Below are 16,025 nucleotides of genomic sequence, written 5' to 3'. Positions count from 1 at the left end.
CATGATTTGCTGAATTTGTTCCTGGTTTCTCTAAAAAATTAACTCGGCCTAATTTAATTACACTGACCAAATCTCTGGGGAATCTAATACATGCTACATTTTATTTGTACATATTATTGTAGTTAATTCAGGAAAAGAGAAACAGCAAAATGCAGTTTCTTCTTATGTTTACATGGGATAGTGAAACAGGTGGGCAACCACAATGATACTGCTACTCTAGCCCTGTCTTTACCTTTTCTTACGTTAATGCATTCACCTCCCGGCTCAGCCTCCTTCTTCTCCATTCTCTTTTATACATCTTCTCAAATGTGAATTAGAGCATATCACTGCCAAAAATTTTCTACGACTCATAGCTGCCCTATAAAATAATGTCCAAACTCCCTCAGGCAGCTTACAATCAGTACCCAAGCAAATCATCTAGCAGCTCCTTCTATCACCTTTATACACACTACACTTCTGAAATCCACACTGACTACTCTTTTCCCAAACATAGCAAGCTTTTATTTTTTTGTGTCTTCGCACACTTTATTCCCACTGTCCTCAATGTTCCTCCTCTATCAACCTGTCCCTTGCCTACTCATTCTTCAGGATACAACTGCTACCAACTCTACTAAAAATGGTGTGTCGGCTCCACACTGTGATCCATGCTTTTTCCTGTGCACTTCCTTAGAATTACATACATACCTGATGGTACAATTGCCACATTTTGTCATAGTAATCTATGTGTATGTTTTTATCACTAGGCTATGAGCTCTTCCCAGGAAAGAAATCCATCTTATTTTCAGAACTAAGCACAAAACTTAGGATTCAATGGATGTTTTTGAGTATACAAATTAGGTCAAAATATAAGTGGGTTGGAATTAAGACATTATTAACCTTATCTACAATCAGAGTTCTTTCACACTCATTCGTAAAGCTCTGTGTCTAATTTCTACAACAAATATCACATTTGCTTTGAATTAGTTTTATTTATTCATGGAACTGTGAGTTCCTCAAAAGGGTTGGAGTTACAGCAAATTCATGTTTGTAGTTCTTGGCTCACATAAAACAAAGTCTTGCGTATAGGAACCATTACCTAACTGAGCTTGCAGAACTGAAATGGGCTTAACAAGATTTACAGGTTCTAGCCAAATTATTATAAAGACTCCCATCACACTGGGGAAAAAGTATCTCCAATACAGGAGAGGGATATCTACTGCAATGATGTTTGATGTTTTACACTTACATCCCCGTGGCAAGAAATATCTTTGAAACAGATGTATTATGTACTTTGATTACATTGGTCAACACCTAACCCAGGTAATGGCACATAGTGAATGTGAAAAAAAGGGCAGGTATTTTAGAATGCTGAGTGAATTGAAGAATTGGTAATGTTTCACAGAGAGAAATATATTTCCATTTGAAACAGTGTTCACAATCCACTCTCTATTGCTTTTATTGTTATCATAAGTGACTTTGTGAATGATGGTCAGCATGGTTCTCATAATGCCTTCTTTACATAACAACTCCAAACTCATGCTTTTTCTCACTCACCATTCTACAAGCATTTATTGGGCAGTAGCTAAATATGAGGAACTGTGCTAGGCTTCTATCACTAAGATAGAAGGTTATAAAGAGCAAATTAAGGAACACCACTGGAACTAAACTTGGTAGTGCAATTGGTAGGGTACTCAGTGCTGGAAGCCATTCAGCCAGCCAAGGATTTGGATCCACAGTGCAGTCAACCTGAATGACACTAGACACAGACCTGCCAAGGATCTTGACAAGCCGGAAGACTGAATAAGGGAGACTACAATACCCTATTGATGTTGCGACTATGCAATGATGACTCTATTGAGGGAGCCCCTCTTTCTCTCTCATACATGTCCATATGCTATCATGAATGGAATAAACAAAACTAAAACAAAACAAGAACCATCAGGGCTGGCCCTATACTGCAGTGATCAAGCATTGCACAGAGGGAGCCAGTCCCACATGGCTGACTACATTTGAATTACAGCTCTGATGACTTGAGAAACTTGCCGAATATATATGTACTTATGCCCAGAATCCTGATGGGATAGAGAAAAGGAGGAAAAGGAATTACGGCATGACCATGACCCATTAGGTAGTTTTTTTTCTCTCCTTCTCTCTCCCTCTGATGTACATATGTGCTCTCTGGCATTAGAAATAAACTACAAAGGACCAGCAGATGGCTTAACTGTTACATCACTGGACTCGCACATACTCAACTTTAGTTCAAGTCCTGGACCTAGCGGCTTAAAAGTCACACTGGGCACATGTGCGTCCATGCCCAAGATTCTGAGAGGAGAATGAAAGAATACAAGAGTGTGGCATGGCCATGACCCCTGAGGAATGATTTCTTACTTTTTGTCTCTCTGTCTCTCTGGCGAGAGCATGTATCCTATAGTAAAATTCTCTCTCTTAAATAAATAATAAATAAAAAGAAACAAACTATAACATCACTGGGTACTTTAAAATTATATTCCCAGTATCGAATATAAGGAAAACCACATGCAAACATAAAGTATAATACCTATAACTTTTTTTTTTTTTTTTTTGAGAGAGAGGTTTTTGCTATAGGGCGCAAGTGCGTACCAGAAAGACAGAGAGAGACAGAAAGCAAGAAGTCACGCTCTCCAAGGGGGAATAGCCATGCCGAAATCCCTTGTCCTCCATTCTCTTCTCGGGATCTTGGGCACGTATGCACACGTGCCGGCATGAGTTTAAGCCACTGGGTCCAAGACTTGAACCTTAGTCGACTACATGAGAGTCCAGCGACATAGCCATTATGCCAACTGCTGGTCCCTACCTATAACTTCTTTAAGCTGCTGGGGTTTTAAAATTTAAACTTGTTGGATACTATGAAATCAATAGCTTAGATAACGATTCTAATGGTTATATACTATCAACATTTGCTGCTCTAAGACAGTAATAATTGAAATTAATATAATTGCTCCTAGAATGAAAATAAATATTAACGAAGCCACTGTTTTCTTACCCAAACTCATACCCTAGCACACTTCAGCCCTCCCCCATGGACTTCAGCACACTGAATGACTTAGACACTGAATGACTTAGACTTTCTGCTCCAACAACTGAGCTTGCATGTGCTATTCCCTCTGCCTGGAACATTCATACCTCCCCTACCCCATTCACATGTGTAACCTCTGTTTATTCTTCACATACCAGTATAGAGTCAGGCCCTTGGAAAAGCCTTACCAGACTTCCCTGACCAGGTGATGTCCTCCTTTCAAACACCATCCCAGCACTACTGTCCTCTCCTTCAGAGCATATGTGGCAGGTACAGTTTTGCTTTTTTAAAAAATTTTATTTTATTAAGTTTAATTTTAGATTTCTTCCCTCATTGCATGTGTACTTACCAGAAAGACACAGAAAGAGGCACAGAGGGAAAGTGAGAAATCCCTGCCCCCCAGGCCATACCACAATCCCTTTTCTTCCACTTTCCTCTTGGGACTTTGGGCACAGATGCATGCATGTTTTCAAAGATGCCAGGCCTGGGACTTGAACCACGAAGTCAACCATGTGAGATCCAGTGCCTTAACCACCACATCATCTGCTTGCTCTGTAGGTAGCAAGCTGGTCCTGTTTTTAATTAAAAAAATTTTTTTGGAGATATTTTTGCTATAGGGCATGTATGCTCACTGGAGCGACAGAATCAGGGAGACAGAAAGTGAGAAATCACCCCCACACACCCCCCCAGAGGAGATGGCCATGCCACAACCCTTGGGATTTTGGGCACACATTCACACACGCCCAGCATGAGTTTCAAGCTTCCAGGTCCAGGACTCAAACCATGATCGATCATGTGGGAGGTTAGCAATGTAGCCATCTCTTGTTCCCCCTATTTTAAAATTGTTTTCAGTTTTTTTAAAAAACTTGTTCTTATTTGCTTTTCTGGCACCTCAACTAAACTATATGTTACAACAAAAAAAGCACACAATTTTTTGTTGTTGGTCCTAATTGGTTTAACAATGTGTTCGGAACATAGTAGACAAGAAAAAAATCCAACTGAATAAATTAATGAAAAATAAGTTCAGATGTCATGAAAAATATTATTATAATGATTTACCACTTCAGTGTTAGAGTTTAGAAATGATTTGGTGTTTGTAGATGAATATGAAAAGTTTGAGATGTATGAAAGTAAAAAGCTATGGAACAGAATTGCTGGAGAAGACTCTCAGATGAATTTATTCAAAGATGCAGAATCAATGTAGAATCTAAAAAACATGTAGTGTAATAGACAAGATGTCCTATATTCAAAGGTAATAAATGAATAAATAAGAATATTCCCTAAAGCTGTGGTAGTAAGAAAAACAAATCTCCCACGCTCTAAAGAAAAGGAACCAATGACACAGGTAAACATTTTTATATTCATGATAGAAATGTGGAATCCTCCTGGTCTGAGTCTGAAAGACACATGAGAATGTAGTTACTTTAAAGATCAGTCCATCAAACACTAACTGAATCTACCTTGGTGATTTCACTAATGTGAGCTATGAACTAAACATGCCATGTCTAAATGCAAGAGTGAAGTGAGAATGAGAGCATGTGGAAATGAAATACTGCCATTAATACACCTGTCAGAAATGAGAATGCTATGCCAGTTGGTGGTTTTCCTTAAGCTTTTCTCTTGGAGAGCTCATGTTGCATTTGATACCAGTTGTTCAACTTGACACCACCATTTGTTTTTGGTGGACCACCTAGAATGGGGTCTCAGACTTAGTTCTACATTGAAATGAGTAAGGGAAATGGCTCCTTTCTTAGCCTCAAGAAAATAATGGGTCACATGTGGTCAGGTGGAACTTGCAACAATAAAACTCTCCTTATGAAAGCTTGTTTTCTACAAGCTTTGGCTAGGGATGGGGTGGATGTTTCCAAAGGGGACTTCCAAAGGCTACAGAAATCTGGCACAAAGGAATCTGATTCCCTTAGAAATCACAGAGCCTCTTAAAAGAGTAGACCTCAGGAAATAAGCTTCTACCCTGCTAGTTCAAATGCTCAGAGAAGAGTAGTAAATAGCTCCCAGGCCATGGGACATGGAATAGGCTCTTGTTCTACAATGACGTATGATCTGTTTTCCCTGCCTTTGCCCATCCTTATCCTCCATCCTCCCTTATTCCTGAAACAACATGCCTTGCTTGCTCTGTGGGTGGTAAACTCTACAACTAGATTCTTATAAAGACCCTATGATTAATTTTTTTCTAGGATTTACCATAGGGAATGTGCACTGGCCAAAGACAGAAAGAGAAAGACAGTGAGAGGAGAAGTGAGAAATCTCTCCCTGGGATGATGGCCATGCCACAATCCATTCTCTTCCTGGGATTTTTGGCACGCGCACGCACACACACACACACACACACACATATGCATGCAGGCACCTGGCATGAATTACATGCAGCCAGGTCTGGGCCTCAACCACAACCAGCCATGTAGAAGTCCAGCATCTTAACTACCACACCACCTGCTGGCCCCAATTCTATGATTAATTAAAGGAGTAATGAAGGCTTAGGTAAGATTGTGTAATTAATTTGCTCATAACCAATTTCATCCTTGCTCCCACACTATACAATAGCACATGGCCACTTTCTCATAGGTCTGGGGTGAATTCACACATGTGGGATCTGCAGAAAATCCTCTGGGTATAATCTTAGTGATAATAGAGAGTTACTTGGCTATATAATACTTAATAGAATGTGTTCATTCTAAAAGGCAGAGAAACTTTTGCAACGAAATTTGGCAACAGGAAATATTTGTAACAATTTACAAAGCATTAGCACTTAGTTATTGTTGTATTTTTTATTTTATTTTACCAGAGAGCATATGTGTTTTCTGAAGAGAGGCAAAGAGAAAAAGAGAAAGAGAGAAAATGAGAAAGTTCCTCAATGGGGCATGGTCGTGCTGCAATCCCTTCTCCATCTCTCTTCCTTTTGCGATTTTGGGCATACACAAATGCACATGTGCCCAGGGTGTTCCTCAAGCCTCTGGATCTGGGATTCAAGCTGTACAGTCAACCATGTGATGAGATCTAGTGGCCTCAAGCACCATGCCATGGGGCTAGCCTAACACTTAGCTTTAAAACCTACTTTAAGGATGGAACCAACAGACGGCATATGGTTATATCACTGGACTTCCACATAGTCAACTGTGGTTTGAGTCCCAGGGCAGGCGGCTTAAAACTCACTCTGGGTGCATGTGCATGTGTGTCCAAAATCCTGAGAAGAGAATGAAAGGGAAAGGACTGCAGCATGGCCATCTCCCCTGATGGGTGATTTCTTCAAGTCTTTCTAAATTTCTTTGAATAATGTTTTATGGCTTCTCATGTATAACTTTTACACTTCTTTCAGTAAACATATTCTTAAGTATTTTTTTTGCTTTTTGATGCTTCTTAAAATGTAACTATAGGGGCCAGCAGGTGGCATGGTGGCTAAAGCGCTGGACTCTCACATAGCTAACTTTGCTTCACATCCTGGAACTGGTGGCTTGAAACTCACACCAGGTGCATGTGCATAAGTGCCCAAAATTCCAGGAGGCGAATGGAGGAGAAGGGATTCTGGCATGGCCATCCTCCTTGAGGATTTCTCACTCTCGTTCTGTCTCTCCCTGTCTTCTGGTGAGTCCATGCACCTTACAGCAAAAATTTCTCTCTAAGAAAAAAAAACAAAAACAAAAACAAAACCAAAACAAAACAAAAACCTGTTTTCTTAAAGTAAAAGTAATTTTCTTTATTATTCATTGTTAATATATAGAAATGTAATTAATTAATTAATTTTTGTATGTTGATCTTTTATCTTATAACTTCACTGAACTCCTTGGGTGTATGATTTTAAAATAAGAACAAGCTGTTTAATAAAGAGAAATATTAGAATCTCCCTCAATCTGACACAAAAAATGTGGATACTCTAAGAATCTCCAGTTAGGTCTAAAGACATTCATCTACAAATAGTGCAAGAAGAAAGGAGGAACCCAAGGAACTTTTAGTTCTGGAAATGGTGCACTTGGTTACTGTGTCTAGAGATAGTGAATAAAATATGATATAATATGTGCTATGGACAAATTATATTATCCATGTTGGATTAAACGTCTGTGCTCCTGTAACCCAAATTCATATGTTGAAACCATGATCACCAAGGTGATATTTGGAGGTAGGGTTTTGGGGAAGTAATTAGGTTTAGATGAGGTCATGAGTAATTAAGTTTAGATGAGGTCAGGAGGATGGAGTTCCCATGATGGGATTAGTGTGCTTAAAAAAGATAAAGAGACAAGAACTCGTTCTCCCTGTTCCGCCTGCTCCTTCTATTACGTAAGGAGACTACAAGAAAGTGGCCCTCTGCAAATCAGGGAGAGAACCAAACACCGAATATGATGGCATCTTGTTCTTAGACTCCCCAGCCTCCAGAAGTGGGAGAAATAAATGCCTGTTGTTCAAGACATCCAGTCTACAGTATTATGTTATTATAGCCTGAATTAAGACAATGTGTTAATGTGTGCCTGAGAGAGTAAGACAAAAAAAAAAAAGGCACATCCTGGGACAGAGTAAACAATATTAATAGATTTTAGGGGATCAAAAAAAGCAAGCAAGCTGGTCCTTAACCAGCCCTGGGAGGTTCATGGAATGGTAGCAGCTCTTAGCTTGGCTTTAAACATTTATTTTTAATTTTAATTGTTTAGTTTTGCTATAGAGCATATGAGCTCACTGGAGAGAGACAGAGCGAGAGAGAGAGGGAAAGTGAGACATCACCACAACCCACCCACCCCCACCCCTGCCCCGAGAGGGATGGTCATGCTATAATCCCTTCTCTATTATCCTTTGGGGATTTGGGACACACACACATATGCACCTGGTATAACTTTCAATCTGCCAAATTTGGGACTCAATGCATTTGGCCATGTGGGATCCTGCTACCTTAAACTTCATGTCACCTGCTGGTCTTCTTTTTTTATTTTTTAAGTTTATTTTTAAAGTGTATTTCTTCTATGAGAGAGAGATACTCTAACAGGGTCTTAACGCCTCAATACACCTCAGACATGGCCAGTCCAGATCATAAGCACCTGCACACTTCTGGTATATACAGGGAAACCTTAGGAAATGAACCTGAGTCTTCCCATGTGGTCCCAACACTGCAAAGCTCTGTGTTACTTACTGCTGTACTACTATGGCTGCCAGTTTTGCTCTTACTACCATAATAGCAGAAACTGAGGCCAAGAGCTTGATAAACTGGTAGAGAGAAACAAAACTGCATGAAACTGGGCTCTCAGAAATGAAGAGGACAAATAACTTGTACTCCAAAGCACAGAGAGGTAATAAGGGAGCTTATTTCTATATCTTGGCTTTGTGTAAGCAAAAGTTAAATAAAAATATCCTGGTATAAGTTAAATCTCCAAACTTTGCCCCTCTTGTGGATTGAGAGTCAAATTGTACACTACTCAAGTGGAAGAGGAACTACCTCTCTCCTAGCTGGGAAAGTAACAGAAATTGCTATGGCCCAGTGGTACCCCTAGATTGCCTGAAAAAGGAACATAAAGCCCATCCAGGAAGTGCATTTCAGTTACCCACACAACATGGGATTTACATAAAGGCAAACAAAATAAACCTCATTCAAAATAAATATCCACTCGTACACAATGAAATACAAGAGAAAGTGGTCTGCCCTGTGTGAGAATCATCAAATGAACAAATGAAAACAACAAAAACAAAACAGAAGGGAGAAGTGGTGTGGCTTACTGGCAGAGCAACTGGACCCACATGGGTTCGCATCCCAGCACCTCCCAGAGCACACTAGGTGCTTGCATGGACTTGACCATGATCTTGGTCAGCGGAATCTGGGAGTGGAGATCCTGTTGGGGCTTCTCTATCTCTCCTTCTTTCTGGAAATAAATAAATAGTTAATTAACAACCATGACAATGACTTCTTTTTTTTTTTTTTTTTTGGAGAGGTTTTTGCTATAGGGTGTGTGCGCTCACCAGAAAGACAGAGAGAGACAGAGAGACAGAAAGCGAGAAATCACCCCCCAAGGGGGGTGGCCACACCACAATCCCTTCTCCTCCATTCTCCTCTCGGGATCTTGGGCACACACGCACACGCGCCCGGCGTGAGTTTAAGCCACTCGAACCGCGGTTGGGAGTCCAGTGACATAGCCATTACGCTAACTGCTGGTCCCGACAATGACTTCTAATAAAGCTATAGTATGATAGAGAAAGTAAACCAAATACATTTAAAACTATTAAAGGGGTAAATGGAATAGAAAGCAAAAGGGAAAAAAATACAATGTCCAAACAAACACCAAGCGTATTTGAAAAATAACCAAGTAGGAAGACAAGATAGCAGGTTCTTAGCACTCTGGAAAAAATGAGGGTGGAAGGACAGGAAAAAGCCATCTGGGCTTATAAAAATGTATCTGTTACTCAGAGGTCTTGCTTTAGTTTCAAGGCATTAAGAAACACAATATGCTTCTTGGTAAATGGCATTGTACTTAAATACTAATGCTCTTATTCTAAATAACTCAAACAGCTGTATTTCTTCAGCCTCAGCAATGAGTACTATAATTAGAGTGCTGTAAGAGATCCTGCATCAGAAGACAGAAAACGGTGACCAGGTGTCCCAGCCACTTAGTCGCTTATGTACTGGTACCACATACCTCTAAGAATGTCCCTTCACTCATTATAATAGCCTGCTTTATCTCAGCTCTGAATACCACTGACTGAATCAAATCTATTTCTTCCTTGCTATTTTCTATTTAAAAAAAAAAAAAACAAAGCATTTATAGTGCTCTATTTTTTAATGCTCTTCTCTCTTAGGAGGTGGTACGGATTTTCCCAAATCAGAAACATATTATTCAGGTTTTTATTTCAAAAATTTTTATATTTTGGCAATCAATGGACTTTTCAGTGACAAGTGATCTGTGTATAGAGTTTTATTACCCTTTCTGGTATTTCAGATCTTTGTCACACATTCCAATAGATCTGACTATTTTACCTTTTTAAAAAAAATTTTTTTTTACTGTGTCTGTTATCATTTTATTTTTTAATTTCCTCTTTCTTCTAAATTCATTCTAGTCATTTGCTTTGTGCTTAATTGAAAAAAAAATAGGCTAGCTATTCATTAGGAAATTTGTGGTTGCTTATGAATATACAGAACTTTTTCTTTCTTTTCTTTGTTTTTTAGGGTTTTGCCCCAGAGTGTCCTCACCAGAGAGGAGAGAGACAAAGAGATATGCAGAGAGAGAGAAAGTGAGAAATCATCCTGAGGGGATGGTCATGCCATAATCCCTTCTCCTCCATACTTTTCTCCAGATCTTGGGTGGACTCACACAAGAGCCTGGAGTGATTTTTCAAGCCACTGGGTCTGGGGCTCAAACTATGGTCAACCATGTGGGAATCCAGCTATCTTAACCACCACACTACCAGCTGGCCCCACAGAAGACATTTTTATGTTAGAAAAAAATCTAAATCTCCCAAATGTTAATTATTGAACAAACTTTATAGTTGATCCATAAACGGGATTCACATTCTCACTTTATGTTCTTTAAAAATGCCTCTGGAGGGACCAGCAGTTAGCATAATAGCTATGTCACTGGACTCCCAAGTAGTTGACTATGGTTCAAGTCCCTGGGTGCGTGCGTATGCATGCCCAAGATCCCGAGAGGAGAATGGAAGAAAAGGGACTGTGGTGTGGCCATCCCCCTGGCGGGTGATTTCTCGCTTTCTGTTTCTCTGTCTTTCTGGCGAGCACTCAAGCCTTACAGCAAAAACCTTTCCAGAAAAAAGAAAAGGAACAAGTAGAAATTCTGGAATTGAAAAGTATAATAACTGACATGAAAATTTCACTAGAGGGCCACAGTAGCACTGTAAGCTATCAAAAGAAAAAAAAAATCAACAAATTTGAAGATAGCTGAATTGAGATTATTCCATCAAAAAAAAAAAGTGGAAAACAACAAAAACTACACAAAGAAGCAAATAGCCTCAGAAAGCACCATACACTAACTTATACACAATAAGTGTCCATAAAAGAGAGAAAGAAAGAGAGAGAAAGAATATTTAAAGAAAGAATGGTTGAAGGACTAGCAGTTAACATAATGGCTATGTCGCTGAACTCCTATGTAACTGACCGCAGTTTGAGTCCCAGACTCAGTGGCTTAAACTCATGCAGGCATGTGTGCGTGCATGCCCAAGATCCTGAGAAGAGAATGGAGGAGAAGGGATTGCGGCTTGGCCATCTCCCCTAGGGGGTGATTTCTCGCTTTCTGTCTCTCTATCTCTTTCTGGCAAGCACACACGCCCTATAGCAAAAAAGAAATAATGGTTGAAAACTTCCAAACCTGGTAAAGAATATTAATCAATAAATTCCAGGAACTCTATTAATTCATCTGAATAAACGCAAATCAAACTGTCAAAAGCCAAAGCCAGAGCCAAAGTCAAAGCAAGAATCTTGAAAGTAACAAGAAAGATGTGGTTAGCAGCCAGTAGGTGGGATGGTGGTCAAGGTGCTGGATTCCTTCATGGTCAATCACAGTTCAAGTCCCAGACCCAAAAGTTTGAAAATCATGTAGGGTACATGTGTGTGTAGTGCTCAAAATCTCAAGAAGAGAATGGAGGGGAGATTACTGTATGACCATTCTCTCTAAGGGGTGATTTCTCATTTTCCTTGTCCCTGTCTTTCTGGCAAGTGCATTAACCCTATGGTAAACAAACAACAAAACAAGAAATGGTTCATCATGTACAACAATCCCCCAAAAGAATAATAGCTAAGCAGCAGATGGTGTAGCAGTTATGTTGCTGGATTCCCATGTAGTTGACGGTAGTTCCAGTCATGGACCTGGTGACATAAAACTCACTCCAGGAGCATCTGCATGCATGCCCAAGATCCTGAGAGGAGAGTGGAAGAGAAGGGACTGTGGCATGGACATCCCTTCTGGGGGGGTCATATCTCACTTTCTTTACATCTCTGTCTGGCTGTCTGGCTGTCTGGTGAGCACACACATCCTATTGCAAAAATCTCTCTCTCTCAAAAAAAAAAAAAGAACAATAGCTGGTTTCATAACCAGAAACTATGGAGACCAGAAAACAGCATAAGTGAAAAGGAAAAGCTACCACAACCAAGAATTCTGTTTCTAGAAAAATGATTCTTCTAAAACAAAGAAGAAATTAAGATACTGTCAAATTAAAAAGAAAAATAAAGCAAAGAAACAAAGACTATTAGAGTTCCCTGCTGGCAGACCAGACCTACAAGAAATACTAACAGGAGTACTTCAGACTGAAACAAAAGGATACCAGACAGGAACTTAAAACCACATGAAGATGTAAAGAACAGAAGAAAAGGTTAACTATATAGACGAATATAAACGACAGTGTAAGGCCAGCAGGTGGCACAGTAGTTAAGGTGGCTGGATCCCACAAGGTAACTACATGGTTAGAATCTGGACTAAGTGACTTGAAAACCATGCTGGGTGCATGCACCTGTGTGCCCAAAATGCCTAGAGGAGAATAGAAGAGTTTGCAGTATGGCCAGTCCCCCAAGGGTGCTTCCTGTCTCTCCTTCTCTCTCTCTCTTTCTAGCTCTGGTGAGCCCACACACTATATGGCAGGTAACTGATTTAAAAAAAAAAAAAAAAGATGTTGGAGTGCTTGTGTTTCACTTAGAATCACTGACTCATAATTATTTTCTAGACGATAATATTCCATATCTAAGTCAGTTATTGTAGAAATAGATGTTTCTAAGCATTGTCAGTTTGGCCATAATGAGCAATAATCACAATGTGTGATCAATCCTGTTTCTGTAAATGTTCTTCAATGAAACAATAATTCCAAGCATCTTTAAGACACTTGTAAGAGCTCTTGTTTTCAGTGTATTATACAAGTGTTATCAGTACAAGGTCAGAATTGTTGGAAGCAGACCATATGTCGAAGTTTTTCATCCTCTTGGTCAAAACCAAGGAAGCGCATTCAAGCATTCTTCCTATTCTTCTATCCCAGATGTTGGCTTTTGTAACATCAGCTCATCTGGACTCCTAAATTATGGATTGCTGACTTTCAAACACTAGACTAACAAGCTTCTGAGGATAAGTAATGAAATAAATATTTCATGGAGAGCTGCAGGCCTGGGTCTCTAACTCTAATTTCAGATTCTATTTCTCTGCGTTCTTCCCTTTTGACTTCTTAGATTTAGTAGACACAAAGAAGAAGAAGAAAAAAGCCTAAGGCTATTTGAAGAAGCCAGTTATCACACATTGAATGCTCCTTTTAAGGCATCTTATGTCTTTTTGGAAAGAATACTAAAAGGAAGAGGGTTTTGCATATAAAATTTATAGCAAAGGTAAGTCAATAATCAGGAGATAAATAAGTGGGATCTTCAAAACATTCATGGAAAGTATACATTATTAAAAAAACAAAACAAAACAAGAAACCCACAACTATGGGGCTGGCTCCATGGTGCAGTGGTAAAGGAGGCATTTTTAAAGAGTAGCCAGATCCCACATGGTGATGTGGTTTGAATCCCTGACTCAGTCAGCCAGAAACACCCTGGGCATGTACACTAGTGCCTAGGATCCAATAGAAAGGACTATTGGAGAAAGGAGACTGGGCCATGCCCAGACTGTGTAGAAAGCACTCCCTTGTCTGTTTCTTTCTCCCTCTCTTTCTCATGAGCTCATGCACATGCTATATCATGAATTAAAAAAAAATTATGCATGGATTTCAAAAATGTTCTGTACCAAAAGAAACTTGCACTTCAAATTCCATTCTTCTACAAATTTTCTGAAGTCCCCTCATAGTGATTTTGGGGCCTGGTTATTAGAAAAGATGATCCCAGCCTAAAGATAACCCTCTCAGACCCTTTTCCTAGATAAATGGCACCAGGATCAGTCTGTTCACAGAAGTTGCCTAATAAGACATGAAATTCTCTGACAGGTGTAGCCCTAACTGTATCAGCTGAGGTTAGTTCTGTAGTATATACCAACAGAAATGAGGAGCACAGGCAATGTCGACTGAAAAAGATTCCCCTTTGGGACCGGCAGGTGACATGGTAGTTAAGGTGCTAGACTCCCACATGGTTGACACAATTCGTGTCCTGGACCTGGTGGCTTGTTTTTTCTCTCTGGCTCTGGTCAAACTGAGAAATAGTAACAATAAATAAAATTAAGCAAATAATTCTTAAACAGAATTTTTTTTAAAATAAGAAGATTCTCCCATGTTAAGATTGACATGATACATACAGATAAATGCAAATATTTAAAGGCATGACCCAGGAGATGATGTGGATAAGGATATGGGAATTTTATGGAATTATCCATAACATTGAAAGAACTTATATGGAATTATCCATAAAATTGAAAAACTATTATATTTAGCTTCCATTTACTGAACACTTTCTATATTCTAGTTCTTTATATGTATTTTTCTTACTTGGTAGATGCTATGTAACCTATGTGGTAAGTCGCATTATGCCTGTTTTAAAGAGATAGAAACTTAAGTTTAGGGAAATTTATTAACTCACCCAAAGTGACTGCAAGGGAGTGAAAAATAGCTTCCCCCTATTCTTCTAGGTTCTTCGGGTTATGAATTAAATTGACATACAACAATAGGAGAAAAATCATATCTAATTACATAAATATACATAGAAATCACTAAATGTGAGACTCAAAAACAGCATCTGATTGAAGCTTATATAGCATCTTGAGCTATTGGAAAGAACTGAGGCTTGGGACTCCACGGGGTGTTGGCAACACACAGTTATGGGAGACTGAAGGGCAGAACAGTATGATGAATAGTTTTTATTTTGTTATTAAGATAAGTAAGTCTCTCAGGTAATAAAAGTTGTCTCAGAGCAGCCCTCAGAATAGTGATAGTCTCTGTGGTATCAACCTCCAGCTAATCTTCCTTGGTTGATGAGACTCCCAAGGAGTGGATTCATGCCAATTGACTTCCTTTTTTTTTTTTTTTTTTTTTTATTTTTGAGAGATTTTCACTGTAGGGCGCATGCGCTCGCCAGACAGAGAGAGACATAAGAGACAGAAAGCGAGAAATCACCCCCCAGGGGGGATGGTCACACCTCAATCCCTTCTCCTCCATTCTCCTCTCGGGATCTTGGGCACGCACGCGCATGCGCCCGGCGTGAGTTTTAAGCCACCGGGTCCGGGACACGCTAACTGCTGGTTCCCCCAATTGACTTCTTTTGAGGGATCTGACTTTGAGCAGATAAAGGGAACCCAAAGGAATCTTCTGCCTTGGGACCAGCAGTTGGCATAATGGCTATGTTGCTAGACTCCCATGTAGTCGGCCACGGTTCAAGTCCCAGACCAGGTGGCTTAAACTCACGCCAGGCACGTGTGTGTGCGTGCCCAAGATCCTGAGAGGAGAACAGAGAAGGGATTGCAGCGTGGCTATCTCCCCTGGGGTGTGATTTCTTACTTTCTGTCTCTCTGGTTCTGTCTTTCTGGCAAGCGCACATGCCCTCTAGCAAAAACCTCTCATAAACAAAACAAAACAAAAAGAAATCTTCTTCCTGTATCTCCTTTCTCTGAGTACCCTCAATTCAAATGGGATGCATTTTCTGAACTCCTTTAGGACTAGGTTGGTAAGGTTCATCTGGAATTTTGCACGGAAGTGGGAGAAAGTAAAGTTCACATGCTTGGCTAGTATCTTGTATTGCCTCCTCAAATTAAAAGTGAATTTTGTCTGGTGGATTTCCTCCATCTGAAGGACAAAGGCAGAACATTCTTTCCTTCCCAAATATCTGTCAAGATTGTGTAGAATTTCTTTCATTATACAAATATGTGTTAAATGTCTACCATGTGTTTAAAACATAGTCTTTAAGAAGACCAAACTTTTTTTTTGGAGAGATTTTCGCTATAGGGCGCGTGCGCTCGCCAGACAGACAGAGAGAGACATAGAGACAGAAAGCGAGAAATCACCCCCCAGTGGGGATGGTCACGCCACAATCCCTTCTCCTCCATTCTCCTCTCGGGATCTTGGGCACGCATGCACACGTACCCGGCGTGAGTTTTAA

This window comes from Tupaia chinensis, unplaced genomic scaffold (assembly GCF_000334495.1).
Source record: "Tupaia chinensis unplaced genomic scaffold, TupChi_1.0 Scaffold000682_1, whole genome shotgun sequence".
Lineage (NCBI taxonomy): Eukaryota > Metazoa > Chordata > Mammalia > Scandentia > Tupaiidae > Tupaia > Tupaia belangeri.
This window is presented reverse-complemented; position numbering follows the sequence as displayed.